Raw genomic sequence first — 27,500 nt, forward strand, 5'->3', positions numbered from 1 at the left:
TAAAAGGTGGTCAGGGGAGTAGATTTTCTGTCCGTCCAATTGTGTCTTTTTTTATTTTTCTGTAAAAAAGAACTACTGAGATGGCTTTGTCTGTCCGTTCACACCTTTTTTCTGTCCGCCCTCAGATCTTAAAAACTACTGAGGCTAAAGATCTGCAAATAGGTTTGTTGATCTTCCACCCCCCAGTCATCAAACATACCAAATTGCAGCCCTCTAGCCTCAGTAGTTTTTATTCTATTTAAGGTTAAAATTAGTTATGATCGTGCGGGCAGCCACCACCTGGCAGTGGCTGTAAGTCTCATGGGCTGCATATCATACAGCATTATACGCTGTACAGAAAACTCGATTGAGGCAAGGAAACTTTGGCGCAATTTTTACTTATTATTATTTTTCCTTTCCTCTGACTGAAATACTTTGACCTAGTTTGGCAAAGATCGATAAAATATCAATTTATCTATTATCTACTTACCACCTCCCATTCTTGTTTGCCATTCCCCTTCTTCCAACTAAAATCAATCACTGAGCATTCTGATTAGGAAACAAATAAAATAGGAAACAAATTTTCTCTCTCTTCTCGGGTTTCAGTGCTTCCTTTCAATTTAACATCCTTGCTATATATACTGATATTTCAACATTTTTTAAAATTATCATCATCGTTGATAGAGTAAATCCAGCGAAGAAAATGTTGCGCCTATTCATTCTGGACGATAGCGTCCCAATTGCTTACGAATTTACTAAATTATTAGACTTAATTAATCATAATCACACTATATGAGGATTTTTCCATTTGACTCACATAAAACACGTATAAATATATATATCTATATATATATATATATATATATATAATATATATATATATATATATATATATATATATATATATATATATATATATATATATTATATATATATATATATATACATATATATATATATATATATATATATATATATATATATATATATATATTAATGTATGTATACATATCATATATATAAACTATATATTTAATAAATATATATATATATATATATATATATATATATGTACATATACAAATACACACATATATATGTGTATATATTGCATATACTATATGCACACACACATATATGTATAAATAAAGATATATGCCACGAAGGAAAAATAAACGAAGGAGGATCTGCGAGACCTTTCGACGTTAAACGTCCTTTACTAAGCAGAAACTGACATAAATGAGAGAAAAGACAATACAAGAAGATTCGTATAACTGACAGATAGGGATTATAAAGAGATTAGTACCTAGAATCTGACACAACTGGAAGATGATTAACCTTCCCAAACAAGCATAAACAATGGGTGCAATTAAAGGTTTAAGACAATCATCTCAGATACAAGGACAAGACAATTAAAGGATTATAGGTGACAGCTATTCAGAACTTGGCAAACAAAACCATATTCACAATACATATTCACAATACATGTCAGACATACATTACAACAAAGATAACTCTAAGGCAACTGATTTTTATTTAAGTCTGTAATTATATCTTTGAGGTCATTCTTAAACATGTTACAAATACAAGGGTCTAAATGAAAAAGGCCACGACTAACATTGAAATTACAATGAAAAGTAAGTTGTATTAAAGCAGATTCTAAAAGATTTCGTGATAAGACATCTCTTGACCTTGCAATTACTGAACTACCAACCCAATTTATTTGGTGGTTGTTTTCACTTAAATGAATGAATATTGCATTAGATGTTTGCCCAGTTTTTACAGAATATTTATGCTGGCTTAGCCTTACTTCTAGGCCTTTGCTAGACTGTCTGAGATAAAATGAGGGACAATCCATATATGGAATTTTATATATTATGTTGTTGCTTTCTCTGGGTCCATTTTTTATTAACATTCATTTTAGTGTGTTATTATAGGAAAAATCAAGGTTGACATTAAAAGCTTTTAACAATGATTTAATGGTTTCAAATCCGTTAAAATAAGGCAAACTGAGAATGTTCTTAGAATTTTCTTTCTGCGTATTACTTACACTATAAAACTTTTTGTGGGCTTTATTATAACAAATATCTAATATATGTGAAGGATAGCATAAACTCTTTCCTATTTTCTTATGTATTCAATTTCTTGATCCAAATATTGTGGGACTGACAATGCGCAATGCTCGTAAAAATATAGAGGAAAAAATTGATATTTTTATGTTAAAATGGTGGCCTGAGAAGAAATGAACATAAGTTAAGTTGTTGGTCGGTTTCATATAAATACTGAATTTACATTGAAATGGTTCTCTATGTATCAAAACATCTAAAAAAGGGAGGCAATTATCTTTTTCTAATTCTAGAGTAAACTTAATCGATGGTACCTGGTTATTTAATTTAGAGAGTAAATCATTTACATCAATACCGACAGGCAGAACAGCTAAAATATCATCAACATAACGATACCACTTTACAGGAATATAAATGATATTAGGTAAGTAGCGTTTTTCAAAGAATTCCATGTACAGGTTTGAGAGTAGTGGTGATAAAGGATTTCCCATTGCCATGCCAAATATTTGTTGATAAAATTCACCATTGAATATAAACTTAAAATCACAAATGCACAAACTCGTGAGTGAAATAATGTGACTTATAGGTAGAAGTAATTCATGCTGAGTTAGTTCATTATTAGTACTGTAGGATCAATTGCTTATAACCTATCTAAATATCTTACTAAACTGTTATCCCCGCTACTAGGAACTGGTATCTAATTCATACATCCGGAATTCTCTTGATCTTGTGGAAAAATTAAATAACATTGTACTAAACCCTAGCGATATTTTTGTCAGTTTTGATGTATGTTCTTTGTTTACAAAAGTCCCTATTGACTCTGTGCTAGAATATTTAAGTAATGAACTTGTACTGCATGAATTGCCTATGTCCGTTAGTCACATAATTTCCTTAATTAAGTTATGTATTTGTGATTGCAGATTTATTTTTAATGGAGAATATTACCAACAAATGTTTGGTATGGCCATGGGTAACCCTTTATCACCTCTCCTTTCAAACTTATATATGGAATTTTTTGAGACAACACCTCCCGAATATCACACTTATCCCCTTAAAATGGTACGATATGTCGATGATATCTTAGTAGTTTTTACCTGGTGGTATCGATGTAAATGATTTACTGTCTAAATTGAATAATTAGTGCCATCCATAAAATTCACTGTTGAAATTGAAAATAACAATGTCATCCCTTTCCTACTATGAGATTCAGGGCCTTTGTAACACGGTTTTTTCGCAATAACTTTTTATCTATGCATTTCATAAATATAACGCTTATTCAGAATACATATTATATCAAACACATAAATTTTGAGTGTATTCTGCACTACGTAGGTTGAATAAATTTGGTACTTATAATGTAAAAGTGACCTTTTTTTTGAAGACGGGCCAACTTACTCAGAGAAAAGGTTTCGAACGCACTCGTTACGTAACTTATGACATCATTTCTTCCCTCTTTCTCGATGGATGATTGGCTGTACGTAACGAAGGCTAAACCTCTGGCAACAATGACATACAAATTTAAATACAACAAAGCCAGTACACCTTTATGAACTCTGGAAACCTCCCCACTGATAATTGTCATAAGTGAACAAACCAACAAAAATATGTTAATAAATACAAAAACACTTCGATATAGTCTAACTCCCAAAATAAGTTTCCAAAGAAATTACTGTCTACTTTATAGGTCACAATCAGATTGACAAGATGTAGGGAATAGTTGGTAATTACCAAAAACATAGTAGACAAGATGATTGATAAACTGCTATATCCAATGTCAAGCAATTTTATTTATTGGCTATCTACCTATTTACTGAAAAAAAAAAAGCGGCCTACCGTATATTGGCTTTAAACCTTCACCATAATTATCGTCAGAATGGTGACTTCATGAGGCTCCACCCACTTTCGCCTCGTTTATAATTCCGGATAAACATGAAGGCTACCATGGGCATTGTTGGATTAGAAAATTTAACTTCTGGCTATAAAAACTAATTTCTCGAGTAGTTGTAAGAAGTGCTAAATGATCCTCAAGGATCCCAGCAGTTGGTTTAAACGTTTAATTCATGTATATTACTGCTATACTGTTGCGGCACTACTGCTACAGTAGTATTACTACGCTAGCACCCACATCTATGTATCGTTCCGCCATTCATAAAGTCTTTGGGTTTCAGAGCCGATGGCATTTCTGTCTGGTGGATGGGCGGGGCAACATTTAGTCAGAAGGTGTTTGTTTACCTTGCTTACGTAATGAATGTTTTTCGACTCTTGGCTCGTAATCATTGGCCATGGCGTCGGCTAGTTCATTTTTACTCTATAAAAATCAAAAACTATCGGGTTTAGGTTATTGACAATGCTGACAAAATTTGTGTGTGGTTGTAAAATATACATATGTCAACTTTCAGCTACATCCGATGCTTTGACAAGGAGCAATGTCCAAAAAACCGTGTTACAGAGACCCTGAATCTCATAGTAGATGTATTAATACATAGAGAATCTTTCCAATGCAAATTCAGTATTTATAGAAAACCCACAAATAATTTAACATATGTACATTTTTATTCTGGCCACCACCTTAATATTAAAATTTCAATTTTTTCTTCTATGTTCCTACGCACTTTGCGTATCACGAGTCCATAATATCTGACCAAGAAATAGAATACATAAAAAAAGATAGGAAATGATCTCTGCTACCCACCATCATTTAATTGATTTATGTTATCAAAAAGCTCACAAAAAGTTTTATAGTGTTGCTATTAATGAAAAAGAAATGCCTAAAAATGTACTTAGCTTACCTTATTTTCGTGGATTTGAAACCATAAAATCAATATTTAAATCGTTTAATGTTAATGTAGTGTTCTCTTATAACAATACCATTAAAGATATGCTAATTAAGAATAGTCCCGTAACAAATAACAACATCATTTACAAAATTCCTTGCAAGGATTGAACATCGTTTTACGTTGGTCAGTCAAGTAAAAATTTATGTGTACATATAAAGCAGCATATGTATTCAGTTAGAACAGCCCAGACTTCAAATGCACTGTTTATCCATCTGAGTGAAAAATCTCATTGTATTAATTGGGGTGATACCTCGGTAATTGCTAGATCTAATGATTATGTTTCAAGAAATTTACTGGAATCGGCAATTATACAAATCACTAATAAAAGCAACCTAAATCTTAGTCTGGGAATGTACCATTTGGACCCATATATTTGTAAGATGTTTATGAAGGACCTTAAAATAAATGAACAACTAATAAATTAGTCCCACATGTATATAGTTATTATTTCTTTCTCTCTCTCTCTCTCTCTCTCTCTCTCTCTCTCTCTCTCTCTCTGGGTTCGATATTTTCTCTCCCTCTTACTCTTGCTCGATATATATATATTTATATTTTCTTTCGTCTTTTCATTAATAATAATTTTTTTTTTTGGGGGGGGGGGAAATTTGTGTAAAAATTCATGATATTAAATTGTATATGCTCCCGTGTTTTTTCAAAATGTATTGTTTTCTGGGAGAATCACTTGTTTACTGAGTGTATCCTTCAAGGTGGGGCTACCCTCAGGCGGCTCCTCCTTTCTGTAGAGTGAAAATCGCCCTTATTGCTTGATAATCTTGTAGTGTCAGTTTGTATATTAAGCTTTCTTTTGACTATGTTGTTCTCTGTAAAATCAGTTTGCCTCAGTAAAGGGTCCGAACAGAACCGAAAGTACTTGCCTATCTCGCTTTTTCATTTTTTCCTTCGTGGCAAAAAAAACCTTTATTTATACATAGCATCACGTTTTATATACTTCTTGATCAAGTTTATTTCATTATATATATATATATATATATATATATATATATGTATATATATATATATAGAGAGAGAGAGAGAGAGAAGAGAGAGAGAGAGAGAGAGAGATGTAATATATAAATATGTATATTTAATTAGCAACACTACTTCACTCACTTCTCATTTGCATAAATTCATATGCACACGAAACCTGAAGGCAGGACTGAAATTTGCACGACGCAATAATAAAGCATAATGCTGTACGAAATATAAGAGCTGCAAAAGCTATTACAGGACAAAGCAAAATTGATTTACAATCCTTTAAGGACCTGGAAGGTAATTTGCGTGTTTCCTGAAAGGAAAAAAGACAAAGAAAACAGGTCTCGGTCACGATTTCCCCCGTGGTTTGAGGGTCGAGTCTCAAGAGCTTCCCTCTCAACGAAAATCGGGTTTATACTAAGCTACGTCGCGCATTTGATTCAGAAACCTTATTGCCTTCCTCGATGAGCCCCCGAAAACAATTCAGGAATGAGTCATTCTGTTGTACATTTACACTGCGAGTTTCAAAGGTTTGTCAGCTATGGGCTAGCTAGGGTAGTTAGATATCCCATCCCACTTGCTTTAGTTAAAAAAAAAAAAAAAATCGTATACCGCATGTAAACGACTCGGTGACCTGTTCTTGAAATTCTTTCGAAAACCCCAATCATAAGGTTCTTGTCGGGTATGATGCCCAGTGATACCCATAGGGGTTCTGGTACATATTAGACAGTTAACCCACGTTAACGCCCATTTTATTCTTAATACGGGAAAGTCGCTATGGCCTACCAAAACAAGGACAGGTACTGGGAATACCCATTTGCTTACTCTCCGTAGGGGGTTAGTGCCGTCAGTGGATCTAATTCTGGGGACGCGACAGTTCCAGAAAAGGCCTTTTCCATCGTCCTTCTAACCCGGCATTTTTCCAGTCACTGGACTGCCGAGATCTTACTGAAATTCATCGTTACTTAGCAAGACTTGCCGACTTGGTAGTATCCATCTCCTTCGACAGAAATTCAAGTTGCCGTCTTACTTGTTGTTGAATTACTTCGAGTTTTTAAAATAAGCAAATGGGTTGAGTTGAGTTGAGTTGAATATAGAATTTAGGCCAAAGGCCGAACACTGGGGCCTATGAGGTCATTCACCGCTGAAATTGACAGTAAAAAGTTTGAAAGGTGGAACAGGAGGAAAACCTCGCCGTTGCACAATGAATCAAGTGTTAATGGATGGTGGAAAGTAAGATGAAGACAGAGAATATGAAAGGAAGTACAGTAAAATGAACGAAGGTGGTTGCAGCTAGGGGTCGAAGGAACGCTGCAAAGAGCCTTAAGTGATGCCTACAGTGCACAGCACGAGATCCACTGACGGCACTACCCCCCTACAGGGAATAAGCAAATGGGTATTCCCAGCACCTATCCTTGTTTTGGTAGGCCATAGCGGCTTTTCTGTATTAAAGATTAAATGGGCGATAACGCGGGTTAATTGTCTAATATGGACCAGAACCCATATGGGTATCACTGGGCATCACAACACAAGTAGCTTATAATTAAGGTTTTCGAAAGAATTTGAAGAACAGGTTACTGAGTCGTTAACATGCGGTATACGGTTTTTTATTTATTTATTTATTTTTTATTTTTTTGCTTAAAACTAAAGCAAATGGGATGGGATATCTAACTACCATAGCTAGCCCATAGCTGACAAACCCTCGAAAACAGGAAAGGGTGCATGCATCAAAGAAAACAGCAGTAGAAAGAAGATTCCAAATCAAGGCAGCAATAGGTGAAAAAAAAAAAAAAAAAAAAATCACGCAACCGTGTTATTTTCGAGATACAGGTCCAGACTCAAGTGAGCATCATTGAATATCAACCTCCCTCTCGGGCGGGGCATCAGAGTGCAATTCAAGAGGAGGTCTTGCCCCGTTGTATGCATATCAGCAGCACCGGATGGTATCAGTGCTCCTTCATCCCACCTCCATTGCGAGATAGGGCTCAGATTCCCAGCGAGCACCGCTGATATCTATCCTCCCTCAGGCGGGCCTTCAGAGGGCAACTCAAAACGAAGTCTTGCCCGCTGTATGCATATCGGCGCTGGGTGGTACCGGAGCCCCTTTTTAGGCGGGGCATCAGAGGCCGATTTAAGGAACTGGAGCTACTTAAAGCGAAAGCCACAGCTGTAGTTACGCTTGTTAAGTTAATCTCTCATTCTAATTGGCAGGGAAGGTGATGCATCTTGTTTATGCGGTCGTAAATTGCGAGAAACATATTTCAGTGTCGCTTTCAAAAGGCTCTTCTCGGAGTCAGGAGGTTAAGTAATTGCTCCCTTATGCGTTGTGTGTGGGTGTCCATCATGACATAATTATCAAGCGGGGAGCAATCGGGTTTTCTCTCCATTTCTTTCTCTCACCATTTCTCTCTCACTTCATTCTTCCCTCACTTCATCTCTTGCTACCAATCTGTCTGCCTATACTTCGCTCAAACAGTCTCTTCCCTTCTTCTTCTTATTTACATCCCGTTAACTCTCCTCTCTCTCTCCTCTCTCTCTTTCGCTCCCCGCTTCTTCGATGTCCCTTCCTCTCTCTCTTTTCTCCTAAAGGTCACTTGCCCAACACACATTTCGCATCTTCTACTCCCTACCAGAAATAACATGTTCCCCGTCCTCACCCCCCCTATCTCTCTCTCTCTCTCTCTCTCCCTGCTTCTTCTATCTCCCTTCCTCTCTCTCTTTCTCCTAATATTCCCTTGCCCAAGCCCACATTCGCTCATCTACCTCCCTACCACAGAACCTCACTTCCCCACCTTCCCTCCCTAGCTCTCTCTCTCTCTCTCTCTCTCTCTCTCTCTCTCTCTCATATAACCTTAGCCCTCTCTCTCTCTCTCTCTCTCTCTCTCTGACACACTCAGCAGAGCCTAAAAACCTAATCTGTGCAGTGAATCCAGCGATGATTTGTGGCGAGGGCTACCCGCTCAAAATCTGTCGCCATAATTCTCCCTGTCTCGCTAACATATTCTTCTTGAACTCCGCAACATTTTCACCTTTGGAAACCGGGGCTGTCTTTATTCTAATATGATTTTAATCATTCATCATTTTGTTGGTTCCTTTGTTTCTTTAATTTTAGACGTATCAGTGTTCACTGGAACTTCTGATGATATATATATTTTTCAAGCCATGATGCTGATGCGATTGGTGGAAATTATGATCTAGATTCCAATATGATGTTGTTGTTGTTGTTGTTGTTGTTGTGTGTTGTGTGTGTGTGTGTGTTAGGCAAAAATCAAATACCTCAAGAATATAGTGAACTTTAAATGACACCATACTAAATATTGCACTCTTCACCCTTCAGTTGGCGAGTTAAGAATGAAATGCTATCCTGAAAATATATTTACATTCAATATAGCCATGATCAAAACAAAACTATCTCGTCAATAGGCTCTTCTACCACCAAACCGCTACACGAGCTAATTAGTTATTAGGAACATTTCTCTCTAATAGATGTCAAGTTTTCTAAGAATCTGTAACCTACCGAAACACTCTCATCTATCAGTTCCTGATGTTATCCCCTTTATTTTACTGCCTATGATAACTTGCATTCTTATTCTTTTAACGGCCCTTATTTCTTAAAAGTGTAGTTTGTTATCCTCAGCTGTATATCAAACTCACACTACGATCTACAAAGGAACATTTTGATCGGCAATTGTTGCATGCTCCTTATTAAACCTTTCTCTCTTATAGGATTTTTAGTATCGTTGTTTCTGTTCATACATACATACATACATACATACATACATACATACATACATACATACATACTACATACATACATCATATATACATACATATTATACATATATTATATATATATATATATATATATATTACATACATACTTGTACGTATGTTACATGTATGTTTGTGTGGCCTAGGCGCAACAAAACGGTGGAAAAGCGCTGAGATCGCATTAATATATTCCGGGGTTCGATCCCAGTCAACCTCCTTGCGAAAGCCAAGATAAGATCATGATGCTAGCAACCTCATCCTTAATTAAAAGACGTCCTGAAAACAGAAAAGATTTCCCCTTCTGGTCACGACTTCCCATATCGGGTTAAAAGGAGCATAGTAAACAGTGTGTATATATACATACCATATATATATATATATATATATATATATATATATATATATATATATACAAAATTTAAATTCGGTGCAAAATCCATCCATCAGCATATGGAGTTAAAAGGAGCATAGTATATATAAAAATATGTGTATCTATGTATATATTATATGTGTGTGTATATATGCATATATAATATATAATACACACATTTATAATTTATTATATATATATCCAAATTCTATGCGAAATCCATAAATAAGAACTACTTCACTCAGACTAATTTGATAAACAAGGATGACTGGCAAATCAATAACTACCATTATTCTCGCGATCTAATAACATAACAGCTATTTTCATTTGCATTAAAAAAAGAAAAGAAATCTTCCACTCCCAAGAGGAAGAAGCCATAAACCGCGAGAGATGATTCTTTCCACAATGGAATCACGTTTGGAGTTTATACCTCCGTGAAAGGTGGGAGGCGACTCTCAGATGTACGTAAACGGCCAGAGAGCAATTTCTGAAATAAAGTCATAAGAACGGAGGAGTAACATTATTGTACCCCCGAATAAAGGAGAACCATTATTAAATCTCCACTCTCGCCTTTGCCCCCTACTCCCCCCCCCCCCCCCCCCCCACCCCCCCAGCCTTTCACGTCATGAAACTAATAAAGAAGGAAGATAGATACGATCTTCTTCCAGTCCAGTTCAAGAGGAAAGACCTGAAATTTCTTCTCAGACGATATGTATATGTATGTATGTATGTATGTATGTATATATATATATATTATATATATATATATATATATATATATATATATATATATATCGTTGCTTTCCTTATATTTCGTATGTAAGTCATAACCACATAATTTTCAAACAGATTTTATACACACACACACACCCACACACACACACACACACACCCCACACCACACACACACACATATTATATATTAATATATATATATATATATTAATATATAATTATTATATACATATATTATATAACATATATATATATATATATACATATTATTATATAATATATATATATATATTATATAGTATATATATATATTATATATATAATATATATATAATCGTTGCTTTCCTTCTATTTCGTATGTAAGTCATACCACATAATTCAAAACATATACACACACACACACACACACACATATTTATATATATATATATATATATATATCATATATACATACATATATCACTCTCTCTCTCTCTCTCTCTCTCTCTCTCTCTCTCTCTCTCTCTTTACATCGTCTCCATTTCGCAACAATGCAAATTTACATACTGACCCTCATTCTCACGTCGCCCTAGAGATCATATACCCGAAATCCTCTGTTAAATAAATGTACAACGTGCGAATATATCTAGCGGATGGAAGTCCTGCTCTTCCATGGGGTGTTCGCGTCGCTGTAACAACGGATCGTTCTTCACCACCTACTGCTCGCTGTATAATTTTGCATGCACTCGTTTCTCCTGCTATCCCTCATCTCCTCTGCAGTCTGGAGCGAGCGGTAATGGGTCGCAATGGGGCCCAAAAGCTAAAAGAATAAGGTGAGTCAAGTTTACTCACCTTTATTCCAGCTTGGAAGACGCTTGGAGACAAACTTGCTGGATAATTTTATGATGACGACCGTCTGCTGGCTTTCAAGATGTCCGGCGCCGAGTTCATATCCCGTGGTGTCCCCTGTGTCGACCTGGATTGTATCTCATTTGACCTGCGCGCTGCATTACCAGGATCTGCAGGCCTAGAGTATTCATGAGGAGAAGGCGTTGCTTCTCTAAGGCGACCTCTGCCTAACCTGCATTCAACCTGCAAATGAGAAGTATATAAATTTAATTATACCCTATATATAGTTCTCGCCATTCTATCTAGATGTTCCCTTTGGAGCAATTACATTATTCTCTTTCATGAATATATCACTAAATCTTTCCCTTCGTTAATTTGTCAGGTACGAAAGTGTTCCTTCGTAATGAGCTTCTCTCTCTCTCTTGCTAAAATGGCCAAGCAGGTCATTTGCATCTTCTAATTTGCCCCCACCAGGTCACATAAACACAAGTAATGGGATGACAGAATTCACAACTCTGCGATTAAATTCGTTCCCTGTGATGCCCATTCAAGAAGAGGATGCTGCGTTAAATTCATACACCATGGTACCCATTTTATTTTGAAAGACAACTAATAATAATAATAATAATATATAAAATATATAATAATAATAATAATAATAATAATAATGTGATGGACTCCTAAGGAGGCAGGATGCAACCCGGAACCCCACACTATAAATACCACCCAGTCGAATTGGAGGACTGTGATAGAGCAAAAAAAAAAAAAAAAAATAATAATAATAATAATAATAACTAATAAATAATAATAATAATAATAATAATAATAATACGAAGAAGAGGAAGAACAACAAGAACCACAATAATAATATAATAATATACTACTAATAATAAAAATAATATAATAATAATAATAATACGAGAAGAAAGAAGAAGGAAGAACACAACAACAACAACAATAACAACAACGACAACAAAAACAACAAGAAGAAGAAGAAGAAGAAGAAGAAGAAGAAGAAGGAGGTGCAATTAAATTTATGTGCCGCGATGAAGATTACCCTTGAAAAAAAAAAAAAAAAAAAAAAAAAAAAAAGGAGGAACAACAGACGGCATAAGAAGAGGAAGCAGCAACTGCACGAGAACGCAAATAACCACCAGCACACAAGCATAACTTACGGCCATCGAGATTGACAAGAGATCGCACGAACGAAGAGTAGCGTAAGAATGGACACAAACAAACGAAACCACAAAGGCACCACTGCCTTATCTTGCTTTCATATCATTTTTTTTTGTCTCCTACTTTTCAACTGGGCTCTAAAGGTTATGTCAGTATTATTATTATTATTATTATTATTATTATTATTATTATTATTATTATTATTATTATTATTGGGAAAGAAAACTCACAATAATATGTTTCTTTGATCTTGTTATTTAAAATACAAAGCAGAAAGCTTTCGATGACCGCACGGTCCTCCTTGTCCGTGCAGGTCATCGAAAGCTTTCTGCTTTGTATATTTTAAATAACAAGATCAAAGAGACATATTATTGTGGATTTGTTTTTCCATTTTATTGACTCATGTGATTATCAGTTTTCTTTTGGATTATTTTATTATATTCTTATTATTATTACTAATTAATTATTATTTATTATTATTATTATTTATTATTATTATTATTATTTTGACAAGACCACTGAGTCCACGGGTAGCCAAATGATCTGTTCTTCACCGACTAAAAATTATTATTATTATTATTATTATTATTATTATTATTATTATTATTATTATTATTATTATTATTTTATTATTGTAACAAGAGCCAAAAAGGATCAGATGAAAAGCAAAAGGCAGAAAAAGCAACAGAGCCGCTGCCTAAGAAAAGACACAGCAAAGAATCTTTATCGCAATATTCAGCGCGCCATGCAATGCCCCATGGAAAGTGTGAGTCCTTAACAGGGCCGGGTTCCAGGTGCACGCATTTTGCCCCGGTCCCAGGGGCATGAGGACCCAGGGGCATGGCTCATCTGCATGCCTGCATGATAAACGAGGAGGTGACGCTATCACGGCTTCCTCTTTCTGCGGGTCGTGAACCCCCCAGTCGATAGCAATCGTTTCGGGTGCCATAAATAATGTCAAAAAAGGGGGATTTTCGGAGGTGGACCGCTCTTACAGGAGGGGGGAAGGGTAGGTGGGCGCTGGCTGGAATGCTATCACGGAAGGTCCTTCGGTGAGAGGGGTAATCTCTCTCTCTCTCTCTCTCTCTCTCTCTCTCTCTCTCTCTCTCTCGCGTCATACAAGATTGAACTATTACTAAACAGATAATCTACTGTATTATATATAGGTCACATTCATGCTGATCACCAGGCACACACACACACACGCATGCATATATATATATATATATATATATATATATATATATATATATATATATATATATGATATATATATATATATATAAATATATATATATATATATATATATATATATGTATGTATGTATACATCTATGTATGTATATATATATATACTATATATGTATTATCACATACATATATGTATATATATATACATATATATTATATATATAAACATATATAAGAAATTTTTCCCAGATTTTAAACTTACTGTCGATTTTTCTTAAAAGGAAATAATATATATATAAATATATATATATATATATAATATATATATATATATATATATATATATATATATATATATATATATAATATTTCCTCTAGAACTGCGATTTTAAGAAAAAGGGAATAAGAAATTTCTTGACACCAAGTTTAAAATCTGGGGAAAATTTCTTTACGAAGCTTCAAGTGCGTTTTATTCTAAGATTCAGTTCTGACGGGAAGGGCAGCTTATCTAGCCTAAGCCCGGGCTAAATGTGTTTCCCGTCTCATCGGCAAGTGAATCTTAGAATAAAATGCACTTGTAGCTTCGTGAAGAAATTTCTCAAAAATTTAAGGTAATTGTTAAGAAATTTCTTTCTTTCCATTTTCTTGAAAACGTACTTTTAGAGACAATAACATTAGGGAAAGTGGTCTTTTGTTTGATATTTTTTGTTTATATTTTTTTATTTTTGCTATTTTTAAATGGCATGTGTTGAGACAATAAGCTCGCGTGGTGAGTAGGTCTTCATTTTTTTGTCTGGTTATCTGTGTTATGTCTAAAAAATAAATTCCCGCTCACATAAAGTACAATCTGTTTGTTACACCTGGCTGAAACTTCGTAAGGAACTTTCTCTTTTAAATGTAATATTTATTCACAGCAATTAAATCATTTATCCGATTGCTAGATTGCTATCAAATTTGTTCTTATGTTTGTTGTAACAATTAGCTATTCACATATATTTACATATATGTCATTCAATGAGCTATTTAATTGCTTTCGTATAAGTTGCCATCTATTTCCTGTCGAATAATGGGCCGACTATTTATTGCTGAATTACATATTATCAACATCTGCTGCTTAATTACTGACTAGTGGCTGAAATAATTATGCACGTTATTATATTTTTAAAAATCAATGTGACAATTTAAAAATTTAGGAAGTTTACGGAATATTTTCGAAAATACGATATCGATAAATGCAGCATCATGAAACCTCCCAAATTCGAAAACTGATAAATTTAATACAATTTTTTAAAAAAGTAACTATAATAGCGACACAGAGACATCTCGGCAAAGAGTCACCTTCGGTGGTAGGGAATTCAGCCTCCTTCAAAATCGGGTCCCTCCTATAACGAAAGTAACATGTTATTTTCGTCGGGGAAATTCTCCGATTAAGAAAGAATTATTTTGTGAGAAAAGTACGATTTCCGATAATTGCTGATAATTTTAGATGCCCAGTAAAAAAAAAAAAAAAAAAAAAGGACTTCCAGTCGAAAAGCGCCGTTTGATAAGACATTTCGCCCTCGTTTTTACCAAGTAGAAAATATCGAAATTATGAGGATAATAATAATATATTGGGTCTCTGATCATGAAGAAATAAAAGGGAACGTGACAGGTCTTTGCAAGTGGGCGAACGGGAGTTTGAACATCCAGCAAAATGCGATATTACTCGTACGTCAAAAGAAAAAAAAATCTTTAAATGACATTTGGATCATTTCCGTTTTCCTTCATAAATAACTGGACGCGAATATACCAAACTACTCTACATAATTTACATTTTCTTTTATAAACGTCAGGAAGCTGCCGATTTTTTTTTTTAAATATGCAACCAGTGATCATGACAACAAACAAAGCAATAAAAGTCCTGAAACATTTTCGAAATCCGACTCGACACCAAAATCTAAACAGTCGGTCAGTGAAACACTGCCATTCTAAAAAAAATAGTAAATGGATAAAGGTAAAATCATTTGCTTATTATTATGCAATCCTGCTTCCAGACAAAGACCTACATCCAATGCAAGCAAAAAAAGACAATGATCCTCTACGGGGAAACGCACGATGGTTTGGAAAGAGCCAAAATATAAAAGTGACGAACAAAGGTATATTATATATATATAATATATATATATATATATATATATATATATATATATATATCTATATACATAATATATCTGACATATATATATATATATATATATATATATAATCTATATGTTATATATATATATATATGTATATATATATATCATATTCAATATGCGTCCCGCATACAGACGTCAATTTTCTCCGATTCATCTATCCAGTGCTGTTTATTTACAAGCTTACCATTGGACGATTTATTTATAACTGTATTTTTCATTTTAATCTGTCCTTTACTCTACATTTCATGGCTCTTGATTTCTCTCCTATCACATATGGGCACGCTGCTCTCTGGAACTTTATCTATCGGGGTATTGAATTGAATTGAATACAGAATCTAGGCCAAAGGCCGAGCACTGGGACCTATGAGGTCATTCAGCGCTGAAATGGAAATGGACAGTAAAAGGTTTGAAAGGCGTAACAGGGGACCTCTCAGTTACACTATGAATCAACTGTTAAGAGAGGGTGGAAAGTAAGAGGGAAGAAAGAGAATATGAAAGGAGGTACAGTAAAAATGAATGAAAGAGGTTGCAGCTAGGCTGCCGAAGGCCGCTGTAAAGAACCTTAAGTAATGCTTACTGCGCACCGCATGAGGTGCACTGATGGCACTATTCCCCTACGGAGTTTATCGAGGTATTGCAACACCTAAAGTGATGTTTTCGAAATAAGTTACCTTGTGCGATCGTTCAGTTTGAATTTATGCGGCTCCGTAATAATCATTTAATTTACATGACTGTTTTATTTTTTATTACACATAACATGTTTTGTTGCTATGGCTAACGGTGCCTCCTCCAAAAGATTCGCATGACCGTAAATTTATTTTCCTAAAATAGTCACTAATTCTTGATCGTGCTTTACAGTAGTTCTCCAAACCAGGGAATTTAATAACAGCAAGACATTTCCCCCAAATGGAATTATTACATACATACTTACATACATACATACACCAATATATATATATATATATATATATATAGTATATATATATATATATATTAATATATATAACACGTTATACACATAACTTATCATACATATATATCCTATATATGTGTGTATATATATATAATATATATATATATATATATATTTATATATATCTATATATATATAGATATATATATATGTATATATACTATGTTTGACAGCAGCTGTTTTGAACCTTGTTGAAAGCATTTTGTTCAAGGAGACTACAATTATTTCAAAATCAAATTTCACGTCTTTCCAGGCCTTACCAGCTGCGCACGCTTGCGAAATGACAGTGATAAACAATCATTTTATTTTCATGACTCGCCTTTTTCCGTCTCTCTCTTGTACCCTCCAGATTTATGTGGCGCAAGTTGTCTCCACTCGGTTCCATTTACGTCAGGAATCTCGACATTTTCCCGCAACTTTCGCGCCATTACTCAGTCATAAAGTTCGCGCGCGGGGCGCTCTCGCTCCGCAACATGGCGATCCCGACGGGCGTTCGCTTCTCTCTTATCTCCGTCCTTCTTTTCTTCGCCATTTCCTCTTTCTCCTTTCGCCCGGTCGCAGAATTTCTCCTAGCGGGTAATTTTGAGCTATTCCCACCTCGTTTTTTTTTTTTTTTTGTTTTTTTTTTTGGTTATTGTTGCATACCATATAGCACCGTGTTTCGCCGGGCGCCTGAACAGCGCGGAACAAGATCGCAACTTGATTCCGAGAAAAGCAAGGTCGAAGAAAGGTCTCTTTCGTGGCCCCGTGAACTGTGGCAACGGATTTCAAAGCAGCTCCGCTTATCTAGGAATTGCTCTGTCGCAATGTTCAGGGTTTCGTTGTCTGAAGTTGTAAGGGAGGTTGGATAATAATTTAAGAATGAGAAATACATAAATAACTGAAGATTGTTCAAAACTGAAATAGCATGACGCACTCAAACCCTCTCCCTTTAATAAAAAGAAGACAAATCACGGAGTCTGCCACCCCCTACCCCCGTCCCCCACATTAATTCTTCTGCCTTCTATCTCATTTTAATAATAAATTTGTCCCTCTGGAATTCTGTTACTTTCCCATTTCACGTAATTCTTCGGATGATCCCAGTCCCAGGTAATTTAATTTTTAATGACAGAAATTGGAGAAAAGATAAAATACTTACGGTCTTTGTCTGACATCCCTTACAACCTGAGCTGCCTGTTAGTCACCTTAAGACATAGAGGTGACTGTGGATGACAGAAAAATCGACAATAACAAGAATATATAAAGAACAAGAAAAGGATAAATAGATTTACGGTAACCGGAAACAGTAAACTAAGAACAGATAAAAGTGAAATAACAGATACAGACGTAACAACAGTTGGAACAGTCTTTGTTTCCATTCCCCTACTACCTGTGCTTTCGGTATACCCGCCCCTCCCTCCAAAAACCGCCTACCAGGATCAGTCCTATCCCTGCCTCTCTGACTTTGTCACGAATAAGCTACATCTCGGCTCACGAAGATCTAAATGTAACCACCCGTTATAAAGTTGCAAGTTGGCAAAGAACAGAGGAAGAGAGAGACAGAAAAAAAAGAAATAGAAAGCAGAAGGTCTTATCTAAAGGCCAAGCGTTATAGAGCACGAAGACAGCAGAGCTTCCTTCGAGGGGGAAAAAATATAGTTGATATTTTCCGCTGCTTTCATTTCTCTCCCATTCCATTATCATCACGACAATTACCATTAGAACGGTGATTATGATACGAATAACACTGGTTGTTATAAATGTGGCTATGATTATTTTCATGCTAATACTACTGCTACTACTACCAGCACAAATATTTTAGGTACTTTAGCTTTTACTAGTATTTTTTACAACTCCTCCTCCTATTGACTACTCCCACTTCTTTTGTCTTTTTTCAAATACCCTTCATTGTAGTTGATTAGCATCATTATTACACTCACTATTGTTATTCATTTTTCAATTGCCCATCATTGTAGTTTATTAGCATCATTATTACACTCACTATTATTATTCATTTTTAATGGCCCTTTCATTGTACTTTATTAGCATCATTATTACACTCACTATTACTATCAATTTTTCAAATGCCCTTCATTGTAGTTTATTAGCATCATTATTACACTCACTATTATTATTCATTTTTCAAATGCCCTTCATTGCACTTTATTAGCATCAGTATTACACTCACGATTATTATTCATTTTTCAAATGCCCTTCATTGCACTTTATTAGCATTATCATTACACTCACTATTATTATTATATTATCCATCCTCTCAGCGGAGAGCCATCTCCCCGCCATGAGCTCCCTCGGAGAGAGCGTGTCTGATAAAAACCTAATCTATGGAGGACGTGAAGTGTATTGATACCATCCTCCCTAAATCCTTCAGTTGCTTTCAAGAGTTCATGAGGTTCCTTGACGTCCCTGGGTCCTGTTTACTAGTCCCCACCCACGGCTACGCCCTTCCACTGATTCTGCTTTCGCTCTCTCTCTCAAATTATTTAGGTAGTATGAGTCCAACTTTTCGGATGCATATTACGATGTTTATGGCAGATATTTAGGGTGCGTTCTCTCTCTCTCTCTCTCTCTCTCTCTCTCTCTCTCTCTCTCTCTCTCTCTCTCTCTCTTTCGGTAGTATGAGTCAAACTATTTGCACTGATATTACTTCGTTTATGGTTAAAGTTTGGGAAACGTTCTCTCTCTCTCTCTCTCTCTCTCTCTCTCTCTCTCTCTCTTTATTTCGGTAGTATGAGTCAAACTTTTTGCACTGATATTACTTTGTTTATGGGTAAAGTTTGGAAAACGTTATCTCTCTCTCTCTCTCTCTCTCTCTCTCTCTCTCTCTCTCTTCGACAAAAATTGTTGCAATAGTAAAAACATAAAACCTCTCTCTCTTTTCCCCTCACCGGCAAATATATAATTATAATGATAGAGAGATAATAGCATCTCCGTCTCTCTCAATGGCGAGATAACTGAGATGATGAAGGGGTAGAGATTCTCTCCTTCCCCTTGGTAAAGTTCATAATATATGGACAAGACTCTCTCTCTCTCTCTCTCTCTCTCTCTCTCTCTCTCTCTCTCTCATATTCACCATTCACCTAATAAACATACCTATTGGCTTCTTCAATTCCACATTATTTACGATTCCATAAAGCTTCAATTACGTCGAAGCGTCGATAACGATACCAGGGCAATTACAAGCACTTCGAGTGGTAACTACCGCCGACGAGGGCAATTAAGCTCCGGCAATTTCAACCAGGGAACTCCTCAACAAAAGGGACGAACGATCGTGACTCCTTTGTTTCTCAGTTTAATGGTTGTTCTTCTAAGGGCTCCGGACATCTGTCGGGTCGGGTTCGGTTGCCTGTCGGATACGATCTGTCTTGTATTCTCGGATTCTTTGCACAACGACGATCACGGAAGGAGAGAGTGAGTCTGTTGTATGTATGCATGTATATGTATGTATGTATCTATATACACATACTATCACACATCTCTCTCTCTCATATATATATATATATATATATATATATATATATATATATATATGTATATATATGTATATATATGTGTATATATGTATATATGTATATATATATATATATATATATATATATCTATATATATATATATATACATACATTGTCTTATGTATTCTGTATATTTTGGGATATGACGACCGACTTCAGATATCTTTCCATTGGATTGAAATTTGATGCGAAATTCATTCATGCTTACACTACAATGGTTACTACCGTTATAACTGATCTTATATTAGCACAAGCTCTTGCTGTAAAAGCATGCTCACAATATAGCATGCATATCAAGTATATCAAGATTTATATCTAAGTAATTATATATTATTATATTATAATATATCTAATATAACTATAATATATATATATATATATCTATTGTATATAATATACATATATATAATAAGAAATATATATATAATTTATATCTATCTATATCTATTATATATATCTCTATATATATACTATCATATAATATATCCTATAATCTATATATCTATATACTATCTATATATATATCTCATATATATATGTATGTATCTATATATATATATATATATATATATATTATATACTATCATTACCTCTTTACACGTACGTTATATTTGTTCTTTTGTAACCAATTTGGACAGTGGTTTATTACAACTGATAGTCCTTGCTCAGTATTTACTCTAGAATCTTTTTAGCTACGACAATGGCATCTGAGGCTTCTCTCACTGAAAAAGTGCTCTCATTTTGAATAATAATAATAATAATAATAATAATAATAATATAATAATGGTAAAAGACCATCTTTTAGGCAAATGCTGTTAAAAAGGATGGCAGAATTAAGCGAGTTGATTTTATATATTGTTTTTCTATTTTCCTTACAATTCGCTTCTCAGGCTCAGCGATGTTTCTGAGTAACTGGCCATTATTCATATTGGGAATTTTCAAAAATTATAAATGCTGAAGGAATCTTTTATTAGAACAAGATATCAGGTCCAGGTCAAGCAGAGGGTCGTCGTCAGTGCTGGTATTATTCCGTAGGTGTAGTCCCAGTTCGGCCGGGGTCGTCTTAGGTTTAAGGGCTGGTATTGGTGCTGGTATAGCTGGTATCACGTGACGTTTCGACCTTCTCGTAGGTCATCTTCTGACGAGTCGGTTGAAGTGACTATAGCAAGAAAGTTTGCGGAACGGTATTTTATAGCGCTCGACCTAGAGTTTGCTATAAATACCGTTTCCGCAAACTTTCTTGCTACAGTCACTTCAACCGACTCGTCAGAGATGACCTACGAGAAGTCGAAACGTCACGTGATACCAGCTATACCAGCACCAATACCAGCCCTTAAACCTAAGACGACCCCGGACCCGAACTGGACTACACCTACGGAATAAGTACCAGCACTGACGACGACCCCTGCTTGACCTGGACCTGATATCTTGTTCTAATAAAAGATTCCTTCAGCATTTATAATTTTTGAAAATTCCCAATATGAATATTGGCCAGTTACTCAGAAACATCGCTGAGCCTGAGAAGCGAATTGTAAGGAAAATAGAAAAAACAATATATAAAATCAACTCGCTTAATTCTGCCATCCTTTTTAACAGAATAATAATAATAATAATAATAATAACTAATAATAATAATAATAACAGAGGCATCTGAGGTCTACTTGACAGAGCGTTCGCCTCGCCAAGGAAAAATTCTGTATTCAATTTCTTATACGGTTTCCTTTGTGTCCGTGTTGTACTTAATGATTATTTGTCACCAGCGGGACGCACCCTGGGTGGAGAAGGGCACGGAGCTTGCAACCCCATCCCAAAAGATAATCCTGAGAACCGGAAAGTTAACAACCCATGAGGCCATTCCCCTAAAGGATTTTAAAAGGTCGCATAAATAGTCAAATGAAAAATCCTTCTGAATTTAAACCTACCTCAAGCAAAGGAAAGGAAAGGAAAGGAAAGGAATACGAAATTTAGGCCAAAGGCCAAGCACTGGGACCTATGAAGTCATTCAGTGTTGAAAGGGAAATTGAAAGTAAAGAATGTCTGAAAGGTGTAACGGGAGGAAAATCTCGCAGTTGCACTATGAACCAATTGTTAGGAGAGGGTGGAAAGAAATAGGGAAGAAAGAGAATATGAATAGGGTTACAGTAAAAGGAATGATAAGGGTTGCAGCTAGGATCCAAAGGGGCGCTGTACAGTACCTTAATTAATGCCTTCAGTGCACAGCGTGAGGTGCACTGACGACACCAACCTAGATCAAAGTCTGCTAACGCTAAAATCTTTGGCATTAATACGAGTGAAAACCCAACGCCGGGATAAACAGAAAGGCATCTTGCTTTTACTTCAACAAGGCAGTTCGACCTCTTCCCCCAAAAGATCAGAAAATACTACAAGTATTTTCGTCCAAATTTACATTTATCACATCATACCAACCTGACACCGCTCTCCTAAGCCTTAGCGAAATAAAGTCACATTATATAAACAGGAAACGTTTTTCGCCTTACAGTACCGAAATAGAACCTAAACCGTCATGTAATCTTTTAGTTTCATGATAAACTGTCTCAGCTGGTTGGCCATTATGCAAAACGAAAGGAACACTGAGAGAAAATTTCAGCTCATGCACGGATTATTTCTTTTTTTTATCCCCCTTCAACCATACTAACCTTTCGCACCGCAAGGAAAGGTACGAAGGTGCCATTTAATAATAATAAAAAAAGTAAAGAAAAGAATAAAGCAAAATAAAACCTCATTTATTTCGAACTTCAATGTAATCTTTCCAGTCTCTGAAACACACAGCAACTCCCTCCGCGCAATAAAACCTTTCTTGTCGGTTGTAAATATCACTAAAACAATAGATGGCCAACGAAATGACTCGGAAGAATAAAAGGAGCTTTATGTGGGATGTGCACTTTCCATGATATATCGCCGCTCTTTTTTCCATTCTTTGATTTTTTTTTTTTTTTTTTTTTTTTTTTTTTTTTTTTTTTTTTTTGCCTCTTATCAGCGCTGTTACAGTGGGTGTGGATATGCACGAATCATACGACATACGGATTCAAAATTATCCATTTAAGAAATCTAAATTCTACTATCTACGTGTTTGCACTCTCATTTGCATATGGTATGCATGCAAGCACAAAATTAGACGCACTACACACATTCGGGATCGATCTCAGGAATTCCTGGTGAGGCAAGGCTGATAACTACTGGACCACGACTGTCTGAATGGTGAGTGCTCACATATACAGAAAGAGCTGCTTATTTCCAATTTCAGGTAGAGAGGACTTTTAAAGAGGTCGTCAACTGACGTTTGCACTGCGAACTCGGTTCCATTTTGGAACTTTACAATGAATTTCAGTGTTTCAAGAAGCACGACATCGTGTTTTACTGGCATCAGGTGTTACAGATTCCCAAGCAAACTGGTCAGGCAATAATAGGATCTAAGTCACGTTAATTCACCCCCCAAAGAGAGGTCGGGCTGCCAGTACAAATCGGCAGTTCTTCAGGTAACGAGTCACACGAAAAATCGGAAATAAAAGAGGTATCAAATTATTTTCCCGTGTATCGTACTCGACGTTCTGTGTTTCTTGTGCTGTTACGGCCACTAAAGTCAGTAAAAGCTTGCTTCGGAATTTTAATGGCCATTTTGACTTGCTTCGTATGAATGTTTTTATCGCCTCAATTAAGATTTGCCTATAAATTTAAGTGTGATTTTGTTCTTAATTAAGTATGACATGGACAGTTTCGCAATGCTTCAACCGCCAAGATGAAAGATGCCATAGGTAAGTTATTGCCACATGGGATCATGTCAAGATTGGCGAACCCACTACTTTTCAAGACAATATTATATTCTACCTTCACTAAAGGCAAGACTGACAGCCTTGCCTTTAATAAAGGGTCGTTAAGACCGAAAGATCTCGGCAGTTCTCGATTTTTCATTTTCCTCCGCGGCATTACCTTTACTTATACATAGTATCACGTTTTATATATTTCGTGATCAAGTTACTCATATATATATATATATATATATATATATATATATAATATATATATATATATATATATATATATATATATATATATATATATATATATATATATATATATATATATATATATATATATATATGAATATTTATCACATCACGTGATTCATATAAATCATTCGAGCTACAAATGTCCTTTAATATCTAATTCGCTCTACCTCGGAATTGATATATTTTCACCATATATGTACCGAGGGGGAATTTTTTTAGTTGATAATAATTTCGTAAACGGTAGCGTCACTGTCCGATCCTGATTTTCTTCGTTTCCCCGTCCAACTGGACGATGGTTCGATCCCATGGGGGTACGAAATTATTATTAACTATAAAATTCCCCCACCCTCGGTACATATATGAAAATATATCAATTCCGAGGTAGAGCGAATTAGATATTAAAGGACATTTGTAGGTATATATATATATATATATATATGATATATATATATATATATATATATATACATATATATATATATATATATATATATATATATATATATATATGTGTGTGTGTGTGTGTGTGTGTGTGTGTGTGTGTGTGTGTGTGCATCCGACTTTAACAACTTTAAACACCTAAACAACTTTAAAAACACTTGGCAAAATGATTTCACTTCCTATTTGACAACAACAAAAATAGTCTTATGGGTAGGGAATATATTACGTTTTTAAAGGATACGTAGCACTTCCCACCTGTAAAGGCAAATCAGATTTAAAGTCTTGGTGTTTGTCTGAACCTCCCAGTTAACTTGTACGGTAGATCAACTGTAATATGCAAGTTCTATAGGGAGTATCGCCACCCCTTTCGGGGGCGCCGCCCCTAAAAGGAGTAATGGTAAAAAAAATGTAAAAAAGGAAACAATCGATTATGGCGTCCAAAAAAGTATATATACCGCAAATGACTTTGCAAATGTTCTCAAGATAAAAAAAAGGAAAAACTGTTATTCGAGCATCCTACGATATAAGAGACCTCCAGGGATATCAGAAACCGCCATTTGAATCCTTCGCGCACATCACAACCAGCACTTAAATCTTGAAATCGTTGGACGTTCTATGACTCATGTTCAACTGTCAAAACGCGCACATTTCTCACATAATATTTCCTGAAAGGGTTTCAGAATCTTTGTAGTAAGAATTAATTTACAAAATTCTGTTATATTAAAACACCGTCAATAAAACATTTGTCAAAAGTATACAGTGGCCCTAAAACTCGGGTGTAAGGGAACTGAAGCAGACTCGAATTGAACTGGTAATTCAGCGAGAGTTAAATCATAAGAAATTAGGCAAATTTTAATGAATTACGTGTTTTAAACACTACAGGACACCTTGCAGGTAGTAACTTATTCAAAGTTGATAAAAGTTGAAACGAGAGGCCCGTATAACAGAGATAATAAAAATAAAAACGAAGATAAACAAAAATCAGTAGGATTTTTAATTGCAAAACAAATTCAAAATTCAACATGCTTACCCTCCACTTAGTCTGTCAACTTTCCATATTGGCATACCCAAGCACAAGCACTTCTCTAACGATGCTATCAACCCGGACGGAACAATGACCCTTCGGAAGCTATTCAGCAAAGCTTGAGACGAGATCTTGAACGGCCAACATCCTCCTCTACCTTACTAAAACGACATCAAGTCAGCAACTATCTCTTTCCAGGAAAACCATCATGAAGACAACGTCCCTCGTTATCAACAACCAGTTTCCCGTATAGTCACAGCCAGGGGGGGGCATAGCTCAAAATTTCAGGACAATTTATCATTTTGTGATAAACGCGTGAAAATTGGCACACGCGTAGGCAAATATCTCTTGATCATTTTAAGATATTGGGGCACCTGAAATTATGTCTGTGTCAGCCACGGGAGGAATTTTCCCACAATGGCTGCCATATGCCACTGGTTTTGAGAGATTTCCCTTCGGAGTGAGTTTAGAATGATTAACACGGCGGAAATAGTGATTATTTTGTACAATGTAACAAGGATAAAATGCCAGCTCAAAAACCTATCCATAATGCTGTTATCATTATTCTTATTATTAATTTTTTTCCATCACAGGTTTTTCCGAGGCTGATTACTTTATAGTGTGGGGTTGGGGTTACAGTCTCTTCTTCTTTCCCACCGTTATCCCTGCATTAAGGGGTCGGTTGCCTGATGCGTCCTCTCCATTGCCTTCTATCAAAGGCATCATCCTCCACCAAACTTCTCGCCTGCTACCTTATTATTATTATTATTATTATTGTATACCATATAATTGACAATACTGCATACTTCGTTTGGTAATGGTGGTGTTTATACTTATCTGTACAGGAGGTGTTGGATATTCAAGTGGTGCAGGTGGCGAAGAAACTACTCTAATGGTGCAGATGGTGAGGAAACTACTCTAATGGTGCAGATGGTGATGAAACTACTCAGTGATGGTGGTGCACTAAGACAACAGTGAAATTACTTCATGACGAGCCACACATGAACAAAGCCAGCCATTTCAACTTGTTGGTCCGTGTGGGCAAGGATACCAAAGAGGCCCTCTGATATCAACTGGGAATTGTGTGTTTTAAGCCGGAAAGAGACAACAGAATCTCTAACTTGTCCAGCAAAATCAAAACAACGTGATGCAGGAAGGAGCTACACAACACGGGGACAGAATTTGATCCTCGTTGGACGAGTAGTTTCGGCTACCAATCCGGTGGTCCGAAGTTCGATTCTCGGGTCGGCCAACGCGGAATTAGAGGAATTTATTTCTGGTGATAGAAATTAATTTCTCGATATAATGTGGTTTGGATCCCACAATAAGCTGCAGGTCCCGTTGCTAGGTGACCAATTGGTTCCTAGCCACGTAAAAATATCTACTCCTTCGGGCCAGCCCTTGTAGAGCTGTTAATCAG

At 35.6% G+C, this 27,500-nt stretch overlaps 1 long non-coding RNA gene across 1 annotated transcript in view; it reads right to left on the reverse strand.

The window, feature by feature from the left end:
- Positions 1 to 27,500, reverse strand: part of LOC135213928 (uncharacterized) — a 263,147-nt gene that overhangs the window by 171,409 nt on the left and 64,238 nt on the right. Inside the window, exon 3 of the long non-coding RNA XR_010314227.1 lies at positions 11,562 to 11,801. This is a non-coding gene — a long non-coding RNA (uncharacterized LOC135213928). The remainder of the gene's footprint in view (positions 1 to 11,561; positions 11,802 to 27,500) is intronic.

The sequence above is a fragment of the Macrobrachium nipponense genome, chromosome 43 (assembly GCF_015104395.2).
Source record: "Macrobrachium nipponense isolate FS-2020 chromosome 43, ASM1510439v2, whole genome shotgun sequence".
NCBI classification, from domain to species: domain Eukaryota; kingdom Metazoa; phylum Arthropoda; class Malacostraca; order Decapoda; family Palaemonidae; genus Macrobrachium; species Macrobrachium nipponense.